This window comes from Colossoma macropomum, unplaced genomic scaffold (genome assembly GCF_904425465.1).
Source record: "Colossoma macropomum unplaced genomic scaffold, Colossoma_macropomum, whole genome shotgun sequence".
NCBI classification, from domain to species: domain Eukaryota; kingdom Metazoa; phylum Chordata; class Actinopteri; order Characiformes; family Serrasalmidae; genus Colossoma; species Colossoma macropomum.
The window spans coordinates 18,167,249-18,182,480 of NW_023494802.1; the positions used below are offsets into that span (position 1 = coordinate 18,167,249).

The 15,232-nt window shown below is 39.7% G+C and overlaps 1 protein-coding gene across 2 annotated transcripts in view; it reads left to right on the forward strand.

Moving 5' to 3' along the window:
• The window catches only part of slco4a1 (solute carrier organic anion transporter family, member 4A1), an 82,530-nt gene that overhangs the window by 5,806 nt on the left and 61,492 nt on the right, over positions 1–15,232 (forward strand). The window contains exon 1 of one of the 2 annotated variants that reach the window (XM_036591990.1): positions 13,675–13,885. The exons of the other annotated variant lie outside the window; for it this stretch is intronic. The gene's annotated coding sequence lies outside the window, so the exon portion shown is untranslated. Of the gene's footprint in view, positions 1–13,674; positions 13,886–15,232 lie in introns of those variants that run through there. 2 annotated transcript variants of the gene reach the window in all.

Below are 15,232 nucleotides of genomic sequence, written 5' to 3' on the forward strand. Positions count from 1 at the left end.
TAGAGTGGAGCGTTTTACATCAAACCATTCTGAATGACTTCATTAATATCTTAACCATTTAATTATGCATACATTTCCCAATCGGTGGAATCACCACTGACTTTAAAGAAGGCCTGGATTCAGTTTGAGTTTTGGGGATGTATTTACTGAAAAGATTTGACTCTTAACTTCTAGTGTCTGTAAGGAACGTAAGACTAGTATCTCCAGCTCAAAACCAAAGAAGCAAAAGTTTTACGTTAAATATACTTGACTGATCAAACACATCTGAGTAAGTGGGAGATCATGTAAACCTGATTTTCTGCCTCACCATTCCTAACAACTGATAGACTTTGCAGCCCTAGATTGTAGTGCATATACGAGGATCAACCATAGACACTGTTTAATGCATTCCTAGCATTAAGATGCACATCTGCCATTCCTGCACTAATTGCCCACCTTAATGGTTTCTCTCCTGCTGTATAGACATCTCTGAATCTGCAGCAGCTGGAAGAATCGCCTGGGTTTATTGGTCCCTTGAGTTGCCTGTTGCCTGACGTCTAGCTGCTGTGTCTGAAGGGCGAGGCGGAGCGCACTGTACTGTAGTTCTATATATGGGTTTAGATGCATGTGGGCTTTTGAACACACATGATGATGAGGTTGCATCGTTGCACTCGTGTTATAGCCATGCACTGTTTTTTGCTCTGCATTCAATTTTATGTTCACTCTGTCTTCGTCTTCATCCTTTTTGCTTCTCTCTGTGTCTGTGTGTCTTCATCCTCTCTCTCCTCCTTTCTCTCTCTCTGGCTTCTTTTCTTTATCTCTCCCCTGCTGGTTGGAGGCTAGGGTAGTGACTCAGCTTTACTGTGGAGAAACGAGGCTGGGCACGCGCCTCTCTGGAGGCACAGCCATTTTTCCTGTAACCTCATCTCTTGCACATTGGCCATTCCTTATTCTTCTCCTGCTATTTTGTACGGTTGTACTCAGATGTCCATGTTTTTGTACCATGCCAGGTCAGCTATAAAGACTTCTTTAGTGACAGTAGACAATAAAAGGACCAGGGGACTAAGGGCCTCCTGTCTTGTGATCCTTATCTAAACACATGAGAATTTCAAACCTATTGAAGCTGAATTTATGCAGTCATCCAGCACTTGGTAGCTGCCAAACACCATCAGCAAACTCATTAGGTGACTTAGAAAATGTTTGCTTAATTTTTAGTGTTTATTGTGTTGCATTATGTTATAATCAATCAAGCAAAATTATCAGGATGCATTGATTATTGTGTTACATTACATTTGTTTGCACTTTAGATTATCTGGTTGGCAAAATACTGTGGGCTGCGGAAGCTTTTGTGATTGGTTGTGTGGACGAGTTAGAAAAGGGTGTGAACTTCTGGTCTGAACTACTGGCTGCCTCTGAAGGCCTGAATATGAATTACATTTCATGGTTCAATAAAAGTTTAAAAGTTCAAAAGTTCATCCCTGGTTTCTTCTGAAATCAAGGGTATTAATAGGAAGTTTGTTCCCTATTTGCTGCAGTAACAGTCTGTACTTCTCTGAAAAGGCTTGATGTTGGAACATTGCTGCATGGATTTGTGATGAGGCAAATGTGTTGCCCATCACCAGAGACTATGGGTGTGTCTCAAAACCTAGTGAGCTCTACATAGACAGCATTTTACGTCACAATATGCGCTCCCGATAAGAAGGCTGTCCCAATTCTTAGATATCTCAAATATGCTGCCTACTGAGGTCTCATTTTGGCCCAATATCGAGAGAGCATCGGATGTTTCCTCAGCCGCCGAGGCAATCCCGCGATGCAGCGCGGCGCAACTTTTGTTTGAAGATGGCGATCAGAATCGCATCACCAAGCAGTGACATCATCTTCAAATGTAAGTTATTCTGAGTTTCTGGGGTATTTATCTGTTTTCTAGTCATAAAGGTGCACAAATAGCCTATACTTTCCGCGTTTGACCACAACTATTGTCTATTTTGCTGTTTCTTTCAGAGCAAATACAATTAAAATCGTTATATAAACCGCCAGAGCAGATCCATGTTGGCTAAATGTGATTCTGCCGGCTGAGGTAAGTAAACGCCGGTCTCGTGCAGTGGGCGGGAACAAGCGGCGACGTCACTGCTGTCTAACTAGAGCGTCTCATTTATCTGTCTTATAAGGACAGACGACGGTTGGAACGCTGCCTACTTAGACAGCTGCCTAGGTGGACAGCGGCTACTTAGAGAGCTCAGTAGATTTTGAGACACACCCTATGTATGTATGTATGTATGAGTGTGTGTTTGTGTGTGTGTGTGTTTGTGTGTGTGTGTGTGTGATACTTACCTGAACACCTACCTGTAATACTCATCTGTTGCCTGTTTCCTAGTAGACTCACCAAAAGGGAGGCAGATCAGACGGAGCTCACTCATGAGCGTGCAGGAGGGCCCATGGCTAGCTCATGAGAGGGGTGATGTCTCTAACCTAGGTCACAGAAAACAGAGCGAGACAGGTTAATAAATGTGGGCACCGTATGAAACATCTTACCGGTCATATTATATATTAAGGCCTTGTGATATGGGATTATGATTTTATTTATCCTTGTTTTTAATCCACTCTTATAGGACAGCAACACCCCTGCAGAGTGGAATGGTTCAGCTCAGGTGATGCAGGGGTGGGGCTAACCCTATAAGAGGTAGGGGAAAGGTTCAGTAGGGGGGCTAGCTCGAGGATACTCACCTCAGATTGCGAGGAAACTGAGGAGAAGGGAGTAGAACTAAGCTAAAGAGTATAGTCCTATGGCCTTGCAGCCTAAGACTACTTAAACTTACCTGTACTGCTATTGAGTTGAGTCAACATTTTAACCACCGTTTATTTTGTGTTTGTACAGTTTTTCTTTGCATGTCTTCACTTTGTAAATAAATCACCCACCGTTTGCACAGAACTATTTGGAGTCGTCCCCTTCAGCCTGCAACTGCATTCCACCCATTCAGTCACAATCTACACGGTGACTTCGTGTCTCCTCACGGGGTTCGGCGAAGCATCATCACAGGATTTGATTACATTCAGCCACAAGAGCTTTAGTGAGGTCAGCTACTGATGTAGGGTGATTAGTTCATCTTTATTGGGTGGAGCTCCATCACTCCAGAGAATGCAGCTCCACAGCCCAATGCTGGGAGGATTTATTCCCCTTTAGCTTGGAGTTACATTTACAGCATTTGACAGGCGCTCTTACCCAGAGTGACTTACAGTTTGATTTCATTTTACACAGGTAGGTGAAGGTAGTGGTAGGAGTCTTGCCCAAGGACTGTTATTGGTATAGTGTAGGGTACTTGAACCCCAGTCTACAACGTAGAAGGCAGAGGTGTTACCCACTATACTAACCACCAGGGCACAATCACAATAGACTTGCCAAAGAAAACATTGCAAAAAATGCCGGCAAAAAATAGACTCAAAGCTTCACAGCCACAAGCTTATATTTTATAATTTTATAAATAGTTAAGGTAGTTAAAATACTTCAACTCTGCAGACTTTCAGACTGAATGTTACCTTCTGAAAACATGCCACACTGCTGCAAGTGTACATTTATGGCGGCTTTGCGACAGTGGCTTAAATTAGAGGTGCACCAACATTTGTACTAATACTTTTTATTAGCCAGATTTGCAACATAAATACCATTATTTGCTCTTTAAAGTGTCCAGCAGGCATTTAAATTCGTAAATGAAAAATCAGTCGCCTGTTTAAATAACATGAAGTCAAATAAAATACTACATATAAAAAGAAGAGTCAACTGATTATTTAGTACAGGTGTAAGAATTAGGGATGTGCACACGTACTGGAGTACCCATTCAAAGTGTCAGTATTTGAATATTGAAATCACTATTTGGATATTTGTTACATTCCAAGCTTGACATCCTAACAATAGAAGAACTCTTTCTGGTGCTGCATAGAACCATTTTCAAAAAGGCTGTATATAATAATCCCATTTTGCTGCAATAAAAATAAGTATATAACTAATAAGATGAATCGACTGAAAACATAATCTTACTAGATAAAACAAGTGTTGATAAAGTTTTCCTTTGGGGACAAAATGTGCAGTTATAGAGAGGTAATAAATCTCGAAATATATTGCAGTATATGTTGTTGCAGTGCTCAGTATATCTCAATAATAAATCACAGTAATATCATATTGTGATGTAGGTATTATGATAATATTGTATCATGGGGCCATTGATGAAACCCACCCTGCTATTATCTAGGTCAGAAACAGTTTACCAATGTTTCTCTGACAGACTAATATTTGCACACTGACCACTGAGCAGAAACATCTTGTGTAAGGCGACGGGTCCTCATCAGCATCTAGTGTTGTACTAGATACTGTTGGATTCCTCTGCTTGCTGCTGAATCATTGTTGTACACAATACTGTTTTCTCAGCATATTGTAGATCCTCATTGTAATGAAACAATCATTTAAGTAAAGGTGGCAAAATCAGGCCTGTATAATTAAATATAGAGCAGTGCTGTTTGTAAAACACTGAATAAAAAGCACTGTAGTAGTAGGATGATTATTATTATTATTATTATTATTATTATTAACAACAAAACAACAACAAGAATAATAATAATAATCCACAGGTTCTTATTTGCCTGTTCCTCAGAAAAACCAAATATTGTGATGCTGTGTATCGTGAACATGTCTTGAAGTATCATGAAATAATATTTTTGCCATATCACCAAATTATTTTCGGACGTTCCTTGTGGTTTAGTTGAGCTTAGTTTAGTTTTATTTTGCACAATTTCAAATACACACGCTTTTTCAGAGAAGTAGAGACTGTTACTGCAGCAAATGGGGAACAAACTTTCTATTAATACCCTTGATTTCAGAAGAAACCAGGGATGAACTTTTGAACTTTTAAACTTTTATTGAACCATGAAATGTAATTGGGCGGCACGGTGGCGCAGTGGGTAGCGCTGTCGCCTCACAGCAAGAAGGGCCTGGGTTCGATTCCCGGCCGGGTGACCAGGGTCCTCTCTGTGTGGAGTTTGCATGCGTGTCCCCGTGTCTGCGTGGGTTTCGTCCAGGTACTCCGGTTTCCTCCCACAGTCCAAAGACATGCAGTCAGGCTGATTGGAAATGCTGAATTGCCCCTAGGTGTGATTGTATATGTATGTATGTATGTATGTATGTCTGTCTGTCTGCCCTGCGATGGACTGGCGACCTGTCCAGGGTGTATCCTGCCTTCCACCCAATGACAGCTGGGATAGGCTCCAGCACCCCACCGTGACCCAGAAGGATAAGCGGTTTAGATGATGTATGTATGTATGAAATGTAATTCATATTCAGGCCTTAAAAGGTGATGCCAGAAGTTAACACCCTTTTCTAACTCGTCCACACAACCAACCACAAAAGCTTCAGAATACAGCCTCCACCTAAATAACAATAAAATTACACAATATAATGAAAAATACAGTATAATATACAACATAATAATGACATAAAACAAACCTCAAATAACTTAAATATTAGCATCGACATAACATTAAGCACAGATATCCGCTGGTTGCTGATACTCGAACAGAAAAACTAGTGTAACATCCTTAGTAACAGTATTTCAGCCCACAGCTGAATTCGATTCTCTGTGCTGGGTTCACGATTCAATATTATCACAATATTTTGAACAAAATTCAAATAAAGAAAAATGATGACTGTGTCCATGTTGTTGCAAATGTTATTTATGAGCCTGCTGGTTTGGGTTGTTGATTAGTGCTGGTTGTTTGTAAAGTATCTGACTGCTGATCAAATAATTGGCTGATCCTGGTAATGCAACCTCAATAAATCCAATGCAGAAAATGATGACAAAAGATAGGAAATGAATGGGGCGTATCATAGCAAACACCCAACCCATTAATATATGCCTAGGTCAGCTCTGATCCTGAATGAAATTGGGAAATTCCTACTGTTTACATGCCAGTGTATCTTTACAGAGAATCCTGGGTCCTTTTTTCAACTCGGTTGTCCTAAATTTGGACGTTATGCCCTTTGAATCCTAACTAAGAGCTGTACAGTACATTACACATCCCAGCCCAGACACTGTTGATTTTATGAGGTTGCAAACGCTCGTGTCAGAGGTCAAAGCTGTGTGTCGTTCCATTAGTAACAGTCTCATTACAATGATCACCCTAGGCTTGGTGAGCTGACTGGGTGCTGGGTGCTTCTCTAGGTCATTCATTCCACTCTGTTTCACCTGCTTTCCCCCAAGTCTACAAACGGCTGCCAGACAAGACACGCCCCCTGGAGAAGTAGGGCACTCTGTTTGCTCTGGCACATGTGAGCATGTGTATGTGCGCGTTAGTGGTCATGGTGGGGGGTCGAATTTTGTCCTTTTTCAGTCCGTTAAGAGGGGAATCCTTGTTCATTTGCCATGAAAATACAGTTAATATCAGCTGTTAGGAATTCCAGTGTATAGATTATGCTAGTGTTTCTATGCAGTGCCGTAACATAAAGCTTATTCGTCATCTGAATTTTTAAACAAATAATATATAAATATAAATCTTCTAACAAGAAAGTATTTAATGTTAGGAATACAAAATTTTAAGATGGAAAAAACAAATAGGTTTTCTGTACCTGGCTGTTCGTTTGATTAAGTGATTTTTAAAATCCCTGTGTTTTAGGCACACGTAATTTTAAACACTAGTATTCGACCTACAAAAGAAATATCTCAGAAACGTAGAGATTAGTGTACAAATTTGTCTTTTTCTATATTTACACAGTAGCTGCACTTCGATGTTGCCACTTTGCTAAACATTATAAACACAATATCATCTGCCTGTGTTCAGACATTCTCTGGTTTTACATTACATTGTTTCCCATATTTTTGCTGTGTTGTATTTTCCATCCACATATAATATCTGATTTTATATAAAAGTAGGTGGAATTTTGTTTCCTGTTTACCCTTTACAATTAAACAGGCTATTTTTTTACTGTGCTTTTAAGCCCGATATAGCCTATGTAAATGATCACTGTTTTTGTTGGCTGCCCCTTCTGTTGTGCCTTGTTTAAAAAGCAGTCCAGACTGAAACGCTCCTTATAGCTTCAATGTAATTGGGAGGGGCCAAACTGCTGTAGGCTGAATAGTGGATATATGTAAATAGGGCTGGGCATTTAATCGAAAAGTAATCGAAACTGACCTTCAGAACCTCTAACCAACGTAATCTTACCCATGTCGGTTATTTCGATTTTTAAAAATTCTGCTAATCCTTTCCCCACCCTGTGTGGTCATGCACTGTCCCCTTAAAAGCTTACTACAGCCCCTGGAGTCATAGACTCCACCACGTCCAGTCTGCGACATGGAAGGTAAGGCTGTGTTCACACAGCAGGTAAAAGTGGCCCAAATCTGATTTTCTCACCAAATCTGATTTTTTTGTTTGCCTGTTCACATTGTCTTTTAAATGTGATCTGTATGCGACATCAGTCTGAACAGATCAGCTCCTAAACTGACCCACATATGCAAAAGAACAGAGCGTCACGCTGCTTCACGGCTCATCCAGAGGTAAACAATCACGACCGCCAACGAACGCCAGTCGCTCCCGGAGGATCAGCTTCATCTTCACCAGCATCACAGGAGCCATCATGAAGCTTCACTGACTGACAGCTGGGCTCATCACCCAGAATGTGTTGGAGCCGTAAAAAGGGCGCGGTCACTTCTTTGGTTCGCGTCCTCGGATTCTCTAAACTTTGCTTTCAGACTTTTAACTGTTCTTTGACGCTGCAGCCTCGTTCTCCTGCGGCCGCGTTCGGACATTTCTCTCAAAATCTCTTCAAATGCGGAGGGTTTTGGATGAGTCTCTTCTAATTTTGTACAGAAATATCAGCCCAAATGTTTATTATTTATCTTTATCTTTATTTATTTATCTTAATTATGACGATTGTCGAGTTGGATTGACGTAAAAGCTGTGTGAATGCCGATCTGGCTGTTGAGACGATTTACACTAAGATATGCAGAGCATATTTACAGTACAAACCTTGTCAGTGAACTACGAGTGCAAAAAAACAAACAAAAACAAAATAATCGTTCATTAATCAAATTCGAGGTAAAATATTCAGTAAATCGTGATAGTGATTGGGGGTCATATCGCCCAGCACTATATGTAAATGAGTTTTTGGGACATCAGTTTACTTGTTTTAGACTCAGTAGTTCCAATATTAGCCCACTGGAGTGAATTAATACATTTCAGTTATTGAATTCGGCAAGAGTTGTTACTTTGGCAAAAGGGTTGCAAGGGTTAAATATGACTAATTACACATTTGACTCTTGTGTATGTGTTTTTGGCTTCTCAGGACATGAACAGACTGTGTTTATATTCCGCTTTAGGGAGGTGTTCACTCATAATGGTGAAGGCTGAGTGAGGACAACCTGAGGCTTACTCTAGAAAGCCTTCCTTTTTTACGTTGCAGCTAAACATAGCAACTCAGCAGGATCCTCTTGTAGGTCACGATGCCGCACTATATTAGATTCATGGTACTCTTCTGTTTTATGCATCAAGACGGTGTCTCAGAGTGTCTGTGTGTGTTTTAATATGCATGTATGCTGTGGATGCAGACATTAAAGGAATCACATCATTTGACAGTGCAGTGGAAAGCGTTTACTGGGTCAGGGGCATGTCAGATCTGCTCACATCAGATCACATGGTTCAGGTGGCTGATCCACTGTCTAACAGGTCTGGAGACTGAACATTACAAGAGACGCGATACATATCACTGTTGTCAGAACAAAACCTCGTATCTCCAAAATGGTAACTTTACAGGAGAAGGAAAAACCTACATTACTTTTAATGTAAGTCAATGGAACCAGACATCTTTCCAAGTCATTTTGGGTCATTTTGGTCATTTGGTCCATTCATTATAAAATTTACACACAATGTAAAGGTTAACAGGCATTTTCAAATTATGATAACTGAAAAATGACAAAAATGGATATACAAGGTTTTGTTCCGATATGCTTTCAGATGCCTCTTTTGTTTAAGTACTTCTCCCTTGTAGCTCATTTGCGACTCATTCCAATCAATACGAACAAAAATGTGTTAAGTCAAAGATATTTTATTATGCTTTTAATAGGATTTTTTTTATTATGATTTGCAAAATTACTGGTGTGCATTGTCTTTTTTTACAGACAGAAAAATTCTATACATTTTTACAGCGTTTGCCATTTTTTCTTAGAAAAAATTCAAAAGTGCAGACTAGAATCTATTAGTAAAGGATAATTAAGTCAGTAATTGGGTCCAGACAATACCGCTAATGATTTTAGGGCGCTAAAAGAAACGCTAAACGATAAAATTGGCTGACAACGTTTTATATTAATATTTTATATTTTAATTTTCTACTCCAATAGTTTTATCTAAACTGTGCTTTACTGACAGAGATATGATTGTCAGTTCTCAATTACCCCTTTTTCACTCATTTGAACAGAAACCCATAAATAATACAACTCTAAATAATGTATTTAAGCCCTGAGGCCTGAGCTACCCAGAATGCTTTATGTTTTTGCTTTTTGTTTATCACCATTACCACCCTTTTACTTGTTTTTCATTAGTTTGTTTCATAAAAAAGGATAAATATTTTAAATAATAATGTTTTCTCATGCTAAATGTTAGGTCTGGATGCACTGTTCATGTTTTTGTATTACCATGATGGTGTTTCTTGATCAGAATCACCAGTGTAGCCTGTATTGCTGTCATAGTTAAAACCTGTACAGCTGCTTGAATGTAACTGCTGCACCATTTCTTTGGCTTCGCTGATTTCCCAAGTCATATGTCTCAAATGTTCATCCCGTATACTTCTCCCTACACTACTTGTGTCAGACACTGGAAAATGTCATACTAATTCAAGCTTCAGTACCAGCTGGTCCACACGAGGCCCCGACTGTGGCCTCATCTGATGCAGCTGACCAAGTTCGGTGGCTTCTCAGGCGGTTCAAGTGAAAACAGAAGCACAGCAAGCGCTTCAGTAGCTCTGTTCCATGCTAAGGCTAACCTCAAAAGACTGGCCATTCCTTTACGTCTGCTGCCTCAAAAACAAAGCGGACTAACTCAGGATTAGACAGCGGGAGGTATATGCTGTTTATATATTGCTTTATCTGCACTTATTTGTGGACTAACGGTTATGACAAAAGTCATAGAGGAGAAAGAATTCCAACCAGGTTGTCACCATTTTGGTGTGAAACTCACTATTTTGGGTCTCATCCTCCCACGCTGCGCAAAGAAATCTCAAGCCAACCAACTGGCACACTCAGAACAAACTTGCATTGTGACTATTTTATGTCCTTTCTGCATTATGACATCCAATTGGTTCATATCGTAGCCTGTTAAGAGGATACTGGCAGCAGTTCTGCCTTTAAATGTCACTAGCACGGCCAGAGAGAGCGGAGTGCAGTGAAGCAGACTGCCGCGTTTGAGGCCAGAGCCTCAAATTACATCTCGTAAAATTGAATGTGATTACTTAATACTTCATGGAAAACCAAGTTCTCTCACTACTCGTTAAATTACTTTTAGATTACTAGAAAAGCAACACAAATCTGTACCACCAGGAAAGCACAAGAGAAAATTCATTTCAGTGCTTTATAAGAAATAAGCAGAATCACAGCAAACACCATTTAATTATCCCTGCCTTTGAACATAACAGCCAGTTATACTTGATTAAAATCAGGCCAGTGGAAACTGTTGAAAAACAGTTGCATCAAAATACATTTTGCTCTAACCCAGCTTGAAACAGACCTGCACTAGATATTTCATGTTTTTAATGGCTTTGTTTAGGTGTCTGGGGCTGCGTTAGAGCAATGTGGACTGGCTAATGACTGAGCTGTGGTTCAAATTAGTGTTTTGAGCAGAGTAACAGTGGATACACACCTGTACACACAACATTGAAAATCTCTCCAGTTTCACTCCAACTTCCTGAAAGGAGGTCACCTCACCAAAGTTGGCAACTCTGATAAACTGACCAACTAATAGTGAGATAGTAAAATCCGTAGTAATAATAACTCTTAGACTTCTGTGGGTTAATGAGAAAATGTAATGTAATTAATGTTAGCCTTGCTTAGTGACAGGGATGGAGGAGTAGTTAAATAGCGTGCTACTTTTTGTAGCTAACTACAATTTTTTGTAGCTAATAGCTGTAGCCGCTACAGTTTTATTACATGTAGCTAACAGCTGTAGTGCCTACACATTTTTGTGTAGCTGTAGTGAAAATTTTTGCTACAATTTCACTACAATCTTCAGGCAATCCGTGCAAAATCAGAATCATAGAACGCAGCAGTTAACTGGGCTGGTGGCGATTGTGCAATCCTGACTGAGCCGGACAGTTCGAGCAAACGGGCACGTGCTGATCACCCCTTACTAGTAGGCTTAGCGCAGGAGTCGCAACCCCAATGTTAAGAAAAGCCATTTTGTCCTTCAACTTGGGAGCCACAACATTTTATGTTCGTTTTACCATCATGGCTGTAAATATGTCTCAGTATGTGCTGATATGCTAGTATAGGATAAAATTGTAATATATAAGGAAAACGCTGACTTACTTTGCTCTGCTTTAAGCTTCAGCTCAGCTATAGCTGCTTTTCTCGCCTCTCAGTCAGGAAACTTTTCCACCAAAGTAGAGTTTCTTGTAAAATGTCTCTCAGCATTCGACTTTTTACAAGGCTGAAGTCGCTTCTCATTCACCAGCTTCTCATTAGAATCGTCCCGTTCCATCTTAAACGGTGCCTGAGGCGCCAGAATGTACTGCTACGCCATTTAAGGTGGAACAGGAAAACTCAAATGAGAAGCTGACTTCATGACTTAGTGTGTGACAGTTTCTCGTTGCAGATTAAACATATCAGGAAACCAGCTGGAGTGATTTATGAACGCATCGATATTATTATTATCAATGTTCGCCTTAAATCTCTCTCTTTGCCGTTTCGTTAGCTGCGAGCTAGTCTACGCGTCAGTCTTCAGCATTAAAGGTTGGTGAATTAGCAGTCATGCGTTAATTCCAGTGTTTAGGACAGTTTATTGTTAAAACTGTGTTTGAATGATCAGCAGAGCTTTATTTTACAGCAAAGGAGGATTATTTTATTTTTACCTACAAATCTAATTCTGCTGTGGAGCCGCAACAGGGCAGTAAAAGAGCCGTGTTGCCGACCCCTGGCTTGGCTAAAGCGGAAAAAAAAAACATTTTCCTAATATTCTATTACTAATACTGCTGTGCAGAGTCAGAGTCACTGATGAGGATTTTGAGGCTAAAGTGTTGCTGAAGTTTAAAGGACTCTGAATGTCATGTCTGTACAAATCTTGAATGATGAAATGAAAATGAATTGTTTAAACTGGAGCAGTTTTACTTCAACAGTTGACAACGCTTTGCACAAAATTGTTTCGTTTGTATTCGGTTATTTGTTGTTTTTGTTGATTTTTATTAGGAAAAACCTGGATTGATTGACTTTGCCTTTAGTCTAAAGTTTTGCTGGATATCACGCCTTTGGTTGTGTACGTTTGATTGTTGGTTACAGTTAAACTTACTGTTTGTTGATCTTTTTGTACATTTGCAGCTTTTCGATTGTTTCTTTCTGGCTCATGATTAAATGCAGCATCTTGTTCACACTGTCGGTTGGGCTTGTTTCGTGTGTCAGTTGGAGATTCACAGACATTCTGACAGTCACGCGTTGAAAGTAGCTAAAAAGTCGTGCACTACTTTTTAAAAAGTAGCTAAAAAGTAGCCACTACGTTTTCTGGAAAAGTAGCTAAATTGTAGCAGCTACAAATTTTGGGAAAGTAGCTACAAAGTAGCTAACCACTAATTTTTCAGTAGCTATCCCAACCCTGCTTAGTGATGCAGAAGTGTTGCAGAAGTGTATTCAAGGATCAGATGTAACTGAAAGGTCTGGATATCGCTGAGGTCACGACTCGTACTTAATGTATGAGAGTTTCTGTATAGTTCTGTACTTTAGTGTATTTTTAATCTCTATAAAATTTGGAAAAACTGTAGTCTGTGCCTAATAATTCTCTGAAATCTGTGCAGATTCCTTGTAACAGCCTGTGTGAATGTGACTGCTATTGCTGTCCAATTTGAATTTTAGAACTTTTAGATTTTAAGTTTACTCCAATAGTAGTTAAACAATGTTTTACTGACTGACACAAAGTCATTTGGAAAATATGCTTATGTCTGTTTGTAGCTGTTAAATGTCTTAAGTAAGCAGCTGTTTGTTGTTCAAGATAGCATTTTATTCCTGAGTGTGGTTTTCTTATAAAACGTTTTTTTTAAAGGTTTGAATGCTTTTGCTGATACTGAATCTGTGGAACCTTAATATTAGCTAATTTTATCAGCCAAATTATGTATTTCAGGCCCTAATTTGAGCATCATGATCACCAGCACTCACAGTAAACTAAAGCATAAAGCATGTTGCACCTACATTCTCACACTAAATGGTACATTTAAATTTACTTTAAACAAATGTGTCAGTGGGTCACACATGCCCAAAGAAGCAAAACAGCAGAAAAACAGCAATTCTGTAGATATAACATGTTGTAGCACGTTGACATATACATCCAAAACACCATTTTTTTTTCAAATGCAAACGCAAGGAAGTGCTGGATTCACTGGGCTCACCTTTCTGACTTACCTGGTGGAGCCAGGAAGTGCCTCCCAGGTAAACAAATGAAGTCAGCTGAAGTATAAAGTCCGTTTGGCTGTCATTATCATAATTATGTGGTGTGTGCTTCCTGATAAACACAGTAGAGAAAGGCCTCAGGTAGTTATAAGGAACTTTGGGATTATGTTATGATGTTATGATGTCTTTCACCCAAAAGAAACGCTGAGTTTGTTATTTGAAAGGCTGATGAAGGGAACTGCTGTTACATTTGAAGAAAAAAAGGAGCAGCTGAAATGTGGATGTCTAAGGTTTGTTGTTCTTCTTACATCTACTGATTTTAGTATTTTTATCTCTACTGAGAAATCCTACCACAATCCCATGCCTCTCGAATCACAAATGATTTAAACACACTGTATATCAGGATTCTTCACTTCTTGGTCCTGGAGGGCTGGAGTCCAGCACAGTTTGGTGATTTGCATGCTTAAACACACCTATTAGACCTGCAGTAAACAGAATAGTTAATCAGGTGTGTTTGAGCACGGAAATTACCAGACTGTGGTGGACTCCCGCCTTCCAGGACAGGAGCTGTACGTATGAACCCTGATGAATACTGGGGCATTCATGGGCTGGAGCTTAGGGAACCAGCCCTGTGACTGAAAGGTCGTTGGTTCGATCCCCTGAGCCGACAGTACGTGACTGAAGTGCCCTTGAGCAAGGCACTTAACCCCCAACTGCTCCCTGGGCGCTGTGGATAGGGCTGCCCACCGCTCTGGGCAAGTGTGCTCACTGCCCCCTAGTGTGTGTGTTCACTAGTGTGTATGTGGTGTTTGACTGCACGGATGGGTTAAATGCAGAGGTGAAATTTCCCTGGTGTGGGACTTATAAGGGTCACTTAACTTAAGAAGAGAATGTCTGCATTCAGTAGGCTGTAAAATTTTGTTAGTACATGCTGGGGCTGGGACTATGGAACATGCTCATTTTAGAATATTTATACTAAAAGAGTATAGAGTATATATACTAAAATATTCCATATGAATAAGAAAAGCTCAAGATCATTGAACAACTTTTTACATAACTCATACAACTTTGTAATCCTACTGTTTATTTTATTGTCACTATAATCGTCGTTGCTAGAATGAATTAGTATTAGTGCTTTAGTATTATTGCAAATATTATCGTGATTATCACTGTTGTTTTGCATTTCATGATTTCTAAAAATTCATTTTAGTCAAATATTATAATTTGAAGTACTACACAAATAAAGTATTGCTTATAAATAGTTGTTGCATTGAGTTGCTAAGCTGGGGTTTCTGTCCAATCTGGCAACACTGAACATGTTGCTATCTTTGTTTGAACAGCAGTAAGTGGTGCAGAAAAGCAGAAGACCATCATGTTAAAACTTGGGGGAGTGGTAAAGCTGCTCAAAACCACTTTATACTGGGCCATGCAGTAAACTTAGCCACGTTAGAGTCATTTTTCTACGGCTCTGAACAGCTAGCTAGCCTTCGCATTTATCCTTGGTAACAAATGCTAGAAGCTAGAACCCAGAGCAGTGAGAGACTTAATCATTCTGCACCTGAAGTTAAGACCAATACTAAGGCCAGAGTGGGTAATTGGGAGAGTAGGCCGGTAGCATTTTGGGCCACTTACTGTGA